General features: G+C 39.1%; 1 protein-coding gene across 1 annotated transcript in view; it reads left to right on the top strand.

Moving 5' to 3' along the window:
* Positions 1-4,470: 4,470 nt before the first annotated feature.
* ALDOB (aldolase, fructose-bisphosphate B) overlaps positions 4,471-7,780 on the top strand; it is a 12,776-nt gene continuing 9,466 nt past the window's right edge. Inside the window, exon 1 of the mRNA XM_011366281.1 lies at positions 4,471-4,578. The gene's annotated coding sequence lies outside the window, so the exon portion shown is untranslated. The remainder of the gene's footprint in view (positions 4,579-7,780) is intronic.

Here is a 7,780-nt window from a genome sequence, read left to right as displayed (position 1 = left end):
TTCTTTATCACATTTCGAGCTTTTGAGTTTTATTCTTTAGTCTCAAGGGGGTGGTATCTCTAAGTCCTAGAATTTGGATACTCTTAAATTTACTTACCCTGGAGACCCTAGAATACACAGAATTCAGATTTCCTAGAGATGAAGGGTGTCTTAAAAAAAAAAAAAGAAAAAAAGCACTCCAAGGAAATGGAAGGCACCCAAATGGTTTCTGGCCCCAGGCTTCATTCTGGTTTTTTAAAGACTGTACATTCTCAGATTATGAGTTTTTAAAAACCTACCACATCTCTCTCACAAACTGATATTTAATACTCCGACTCTGTGAGTATACCAAACAACATTGGATTATACACTTTAAATAGGTGAATTATATGGTATGTGGAGTTTATCTCAATGAAACTGTTACATTAATAAAAGGGCCATAAAATAATGGAAAGCCTGATCTCAGAGAGAGATATGTACACTCACATTTAAAGCAACATTATTCACAATAGCTGAAAACTGGAAGCAGACCAAATGTCCATAAAACAATGAATGGATTAACAAAATGCCATATATACATACGATGGAATATTAGTCAGCCTTTAAAAGGGAGGAAATTCTGACACATGATAGATACAGTGTGGATAAACCTTGAGGACATTATGGTAAATGAAATAAGCCAGTCACGAAATGACTAATACTGTATAATTCCACATATATGAGGTACCTAGAGAATAGTCAAATTCAGAGACAGAAAGTAAATGGTAGTTTCTGGGGGGCTGAGGACAGGCAGGAATGAAGAGTTGTTTAATGAATATAGAGTCTCAGTTTTTTGCAAGCTAATAGGAGTTCTGGAGATTGGTTGCACAATGATCTGAATGTAATTAACACTACTGAACTGGACACTTAAAAATGGTTACAGTGGTAAAAGTGATGTTATGGCATTTTATCGCAATTTTTTAAAAGGGCAGGGGGACTGTGCATCATTGTTCACGTGTATCATTTCAGGAGAGCTGCAGCTTGGACTCCTGTGGAATTCCAAAAGAACAATGATAGAAGAGCTTTCGGAAGCTAGTACGGTTTTAGAAGAAAGTAATGGTCACATTATACCTCTTAATTATTTAAAAGTTCTCAGGGATAAATATTATGACTCCAGACTTTTCTGAGACTGATATAAATGAGATCAAAACAATATATTTGTTTATTCATTCATTCAACAAAAATTGATTGGGTGCCACTGTGCTCTAGGCATGGTGCTGGGTGCTGGGGAGAGATTGGAGAGGCATTCCTGCTCCCACCCCCACGGGACCTATAGTCTGATGGGCTGAATCAATTGGTATAGGGCATGAGTTGGCCATGGAAAAGTCCAGAATATCTAGACTTTTCTTTCATGTTACGACAAACATAGAGTCTTCCATGACTTTGGCAATAACAACCACCACCACACCAATCTCTTTGTATTCTGATATACTTTCTCTCATTCGGTTTAATTTGATTTGATGTGATCCTGACCTCAATCCTGACCTCCCACTTCTTACATTACAAGCCTCTTGTTGAGAGCAGGTCAGTCTTGTTCATCTTGTATTCTCTACAAAGTACATCCTCTACGAGTTGTCTTTGTAGCCAACACAATGCATTATACGCAAAGCCTCAATAAAAATTTTGTGAACTGTGCTAAAATAATACTAGCCCTATCTCTGGAACAGAAATCATGACTGCTGGTTTCAGGGTCCTGAAACAATCCCAACTATCTAAGTAGATTGCAATATGATAAGGAAATACCCAAACCACAGAGTGGAAAAGATAATTTTAAATGCCATATTAACCCAGCCATGGTTTTTCCTTGCGTTGTGTTGATGTGGCCCCTTTTTATGAAAGTTCTATCTACGTAATAATAGTAATCTGACAGTGAGGGTAACTTTATGATATATGAGGTTTACTTGCATGTTACAAGTTTATTTGTGGACTCATACCTCATGCTGTATGTGGACATATTTAACGCATGGCCTGTCTTATGTAGATATCATATTCAAATCAGAAATATCTAGAGTGGGTCAGGGAATGGAAAATAAATAAAGCAATTCTTAGAGGTAATTATAGTCATGATTATGAATGGTATCATCTTATTATTGCCTGTTAGAAGAGTCTGCAATTAGAGGCCTTTAAATCAAAATTATGCATTCAGATCCAGCTACTTAATGAAAACTATGTGCTAAGCTCCTATTCATATGTTATTTCATTCATGCTTTACAATCAGTTTCTGATGGAGCCCACTTACTAGCCCATTTTACAGATGGAACTCAGGACAAAAGAGTTTGGAGGATTCCCCAATATTTCACAGCCTCCAAGTCCCATGGGCTTTCCATATATCATGACATCTCACTTTTGGAACATTTTATGGAGTTAAAAGATTAAAAAACTTGCAAGCAGTCTGTGGTGCTCAGGAGTTTGTGTTTCTTTAAGGCCCAGGAAGCTTTAGCGTTGCGCTCTTGAACTTTGAGTTTCAGTTGCACATCAAACCCTGGCAGTGGGCAAATACTGATGATGCCACAGGGGCAGCAGCAGGTGGCATCACTCAGGGGCAGGTGTATTCATGCCCCTCTGACGTGCCTGGCCAGTCTGCTGTTCACGTGAAAGGATGGCCAGCAGGACCAGGGCCGCCTAGGTCGGTTGACGAGTCATTCTTTCCTGGTTAATGAAGGTTTAATGTCCAAGGTTATAAAGTGCTTGGGGGCGGAGAGGGAAAGAGCTAATCTATGTAGTCTTTGGTGACTAAAAGGTAAACAGCTCTGCTTTAGACACTGACTTGGAGTGAGACAGACTCTCTGTGTACCTGTCTTGAGACTCTAAGCCAGTTACTTGCCCTCTCTGAACCAGTTTCCTTATCCAGAAAACAGGGTGATAAACCTTTCCTCAGAGAGAGGCTGAGATTGGGGATATGTATAAAAAGAATCCGATGTATTATAGAACCTCAAAAAAATAGCTATCATTATTATTGTTGTCGCAACAATAATTAGTACTAGCAGCATAAGTGAACTTATTTCTACCAAGCAGCCGTCAGTAGTTGGAATGTTTCAGTCACAGTTTTGACCACCCAAGTCCTGAACCCAAACGATGGTCACCAGTCTCACTCTCCATTCTTTTATCACCATCCACTTCTAATTCTCCCGTTCTTCTTTGACAAAAATCATGTCTGATGAAACCTCACATGGCCCCCCGGATCGTGTCATCTCAGTCTGATAAATCAAGCACCAAGTGCTTGAATAAGCACCAGGTGGAGATGAGGAAGTCAGAAAGTGTGCCTTTGGGTGTCCAATGGCATCAAGAATGCCGATGGGAGCTTTGCCTGAGCTAGCCTTCCACCATCCTTAGGACAAGCTTTGGCCAAAACTTCCCCAGCCAAATGAGCCTCAAATTTTGTGTGTCAGACATTTCAATTTCCTTTACAATCACATTCAATGTCTAACACTGCCTACTTTTACAAGCTATCTGAGCCTAAACTATTTAAACAAGCTAGTTCTCTGCTACTTTTTCCTTCATTTCATTGACATTTTACTTTTTCACCCACAGATTCTTTTGTTACACTCAATACCATTGAGCACTTTGATTCCCTCTCACCATCAGTTTAGGAGTTATTCCAAAAGTACGTATTCCTGAGAATTTACATTTTCCTGTGATTATGGTCATTTCGTTATTTTTAGCTTTCCTCATAACATTTTTTGTTTCATTCATTATTTGACTCAGGAGGCATGCAATATTTTTATTAACCTTCTCTTGAATTAGATATTGCTTCAATGCTTAGGAAAAAAAACCTGTAGAATGAACCTATACCCAGACACTGCCATCTCTAGGTGAGCTGATGGCTTAGATCAATCACTTTGAGTTTTATTCTAGTTTTTAACCAGATTTAAAGGCAAAAATGTAAAGATTGAGAAAGAATGAGAATAGAGCAAAACACGGTGAGTTCTGGCATTAAAAACATCAGGGAGTCCAGCTTGGTTTGGGGGCATGGAACGGGGCAAATCTTTGAATGCCTACTGTATACGGGCACTTTACAAACTTACTTAATACTCTTGTGAAGTGAAGATTCTACTTTACAGAGGAGACAATTAAGGCTTAGAGGGGGGCGGGGAAGAAAAACACCTTGGCCAAAAGTCATGTGTTTCAAGTGCTGGAGCTAAGCTAACATTCTTCTCAGTTTCCCTTGGTGTTCTCTAGAGCTCAGTCATTCATTAGCTGTGTGACTTAGGAGAATCCTCTAACCCTCCATGCCTCAGTTTCCTAACCTGTAAAATGAAGAGTCTGAATTAAGAGCCAACGGGTCTTGCTGGCCTTTGTAACTTTAACATTCTGTGCAATGCAATGAGTGCATGAAATGATTAGAAGGATTGGCTGTTTATGAACCAATCAGAGGTATGGGATAAACACCTTCCTACCAGGCCAAGGTGGAAAGGGGAAGGCAAAGTTAAAGAAAAAAAAAACAAACAATTTTGATAAGAGGTCTATAAAAGCTGTGTGTTTCCAAAGATTCGTCCTATTTGGCAGCTGCTGCCTCATCTACAGCTTCTGATCTCTAAGAAGAATCTTCTCTCCCCAAATGTAAGTAAAAGAACATCTTTTGTCTACTTGGACTGCACGAGGGAGTAAGGAGTTAAGGATAGCTTGTAGAGGAGAAAGTTCATTTGCTTCTGTTTTCAGGAAAAATTTGATGGTGGCTGGAAACGGCGATGATCTGCTGCATTGATTGTTTTTCTCCCTAAGTATAACTGTTCGCTCACACCTTTCCTGGCTCTGAGTGGTGAGCAAAAAGATCATTTGCAACCGATGCCAGTACCTGTTCTTTTGAATCTTGACCTAGGAAAAACAACTCGAATACTCCTATTTGTTTAGTTCTACTGTGTTTCTGAGATTCCTACTCATTTTTACTCTCTTCGTAACAACTTATTTTGATTTATTTACATATCTATCACCTTATGTCATTTTCTTCATTCTTTTCCCACGCCTGCTGGTACAAGCACTAAAGTTTCTTTGTCACAGAAATGAACTCATGCGTGTTGCCCTTCACCTTCACCCACTGCCCAAATGAGAAAATGGAAAAGGCTTGGAAATGTCACAGAGCATAGCTCTCATTTAATTATAAATTCTCAAAGCTTCCACTTGTTTCATACTTCCTATAACATTTCCTATTGGTACCAAACACTTAGAAAACCCCACAGCTTAAGATATTTGGAATCAAAAGCTGCTGATATATTTCAGTGCATTTATTCTACTCTCTGAAAAATAGGCATATGAAGATATGATGCCTTTTAAAATAAATAACTTTAACTAGTTACTAGGGCTCCATTAGCCAATTGGGATCGAATAGGGGCTCGAGCTCACTTTAGCCAAGGCATATGTGGGGAAGACCCAGGCCCAGGCTAGACCTGAGGTGCTGGGCCAGGGAATGGAGTGTAGTTGCAGTAAACCTAGGCATTCCTTTGACTTACTTGCCAGTTTAGAGGAAAGAACAACACTCTTTTTCTGGGCTGCTGCACATGCGTTCACAGGCTGTCTGACAGCATCTCACCGCACTTGTCACTATGGCACTGGGGTGCATAAGGAAGCTGTGGTCATCTTCATGCATCTGTACACAAAATTGCTGCACATAGTACTTGGCGATTATAGGCTTTCAGTGAACAAGCCCCTCATGTACGTCTTCTTAAAAGTTCATCTGCCTTGCACATGGAGAAGCAAATGGACTCTCTACTGCCTTATATTTCTCCAGGAGTTGAACATTCATTTTTTACAAACTCTTATCTTTTCACAGAACCTCTTCAGGGAAGGCAGAAAGAACCACACTGTAGGGTTCCAGTGTTATTTTGTTGAAGAAAGATTAGAAATAGTATTCCAAATCATAAACCAATAGGACATGCTTACAATCCTAGAACATCGCAACCTAGACGGGAAATCAGACATATTCTTCCTGGGCCTCTGTCTCCTCTTTTCTGGGTTGGTGGGGTTGATTGATACAGATAACTGTGCGGTCACTTGTAGCTCTGTTTTTCTGGGTTTACTTTCTATTCATATACATTCTCATAACCTTCTCCCAGATTTGTGTGTGTGTGTATATAATATATAATATATATAATATATATACATATATATGGTCTGTTAACATATTATGTATAATAAATTATATAATATATAAACCCGTTAATTAAGAAATCAAATATTAATAAAAATTTTCATAAAGTGAAGTGTGAGAGTCACTCCACCCCATCTCATTCCCTAGAGGCAAGCCCAGGATGGTTAGTCTCTGCTTAAATAGACCCACAAACAGTGTAAGTCTATATCACACTTTTAATTTTTAAAAAAAGAATGGTATTCCATATTGCATATTTTTCTGAAACTTGCTTTTTTTCACTTTTAATGCGAACAACTTCAAGTCACGCTTTAAAAAAATGTTGACTTGAGACCTCAGTGAACAGAGGCATAAGGGCATAGAAATCATTTTCTATCATTACCCTCTCCCAGCTGGCCTCGTCTCCCAGGGGTGAACATTGGCCTATGACCCTGTTTTATGATTAACAGACGGTAACGTTTGTGCTGATGGGGTACAGACCTTTAATCCCTCTGTAGAAGTTTAACTTCCCATAAACACTATTGGTTTGATTTGACCTTTTCTCTGTTTTTCTGGTTGAGTCAGCATACTGTCTGAAGAAAATAGCTTGATAGTAAGTAGAAACATGGAAGTCCTTTAGATAATTTTTTTTTAATTTAAAAAAGAGAAATAATAATAGTTTACATTTTCATAATGTTTTGGAAAGCATCTTCATGTTTGTCATGTAATTCAACAAATATATTTTGAGAAACTACAGTGAGTAGGGTGCTCACAGGCCACATTTGGCAATGAAACAACCAGAGCAGATATTATCACCATTAAATCCATAATAAACTAAGACTGAGAAATTACCAACCTGCCTATGGTCCCAGCCAGGGGGAAGCAGAGCTGGTCCTTGAACATAGGTCTGTCTGATCTATTAGCAGCAAACCTCTGTGTGAATATGTCAGATGTTTATGAATTGGTAATGTCAGTGGAGTGGGGATAACAGTCCATAGCCCAAGGATTTGGGGGACTCTGGGGTGTCATCAAGGACATCAGAGTCATCCACGGTCCATTCCTTTCACTCAGCTCACTCTTTCTTCGAAAGAGAGGAGTCCTGCCCCTTAGCCTAACTTTGTGCCTCATTAGCTATTTGTCCTTGGACACATAATTAAACTCTCATATATTCTTTCCTTATATGAGAGGAGGAGATATCCCAGCTGCCTTCTGGGATTATTGTGAGAAATAAATTATATAGTGCATGTAAAGCAATTAGTAGAATGCTTGGCAGTAAATAATAATTTGTTATTATTATCAGGTTACTTTTCCCTTTTGTTTCATTTAGAAAACATCTTTATTTGTTTGGTGATTGTCAACTCCTTTGTGCAAATTCCTAAACTGAGAAAGAAAATTTGCCCTTTGGCCTGAATGTCACTTTTATCTGCATGAAGACCTGGAGGTCAGGTCCAAAGCTAAAAATCCCTGACTGCAATATCAGGGCTAACTAATCAACAGAGACAACACAACCGTCAGGTGACTGGGATGGGAGGAGCCTTGGAAGATCAGCTTCTCTAGAGATTATTGTCCACTAGCCTGCCCTGGTACCCAGTGACATCACTGTAGTTTCCTTCTTTTCAGACAAGAGCCTGTTGAAGAAAGAGTGGCAATAATGGGAGTGGTGTCAGTTATAGCTTCTCATGAATTAGTTCAGCAGCCATC

The sequence above is a fragment of the Pteropus vampyrus genome, unplaced genomic scaffold, assembly GCF_000151845.1.
Source record: "Pteropus vampyrus isolate Shadow unplaced genomic scaffold, Pvam_2.0 Scaffold123, whole genome shotgun sequence".
Lineage (NCBI taxonomy): Eukaryota > Metazoa > Chordata > Mammalia > Chiroptera > Pteropodidae > Pteropus > Pteropus vampyrus.
The sequence above is the reverse complement of the archived record's forward strand: the minus strand, read 5'-3'. Positions and strand labels throughout refer to the sequence as shown.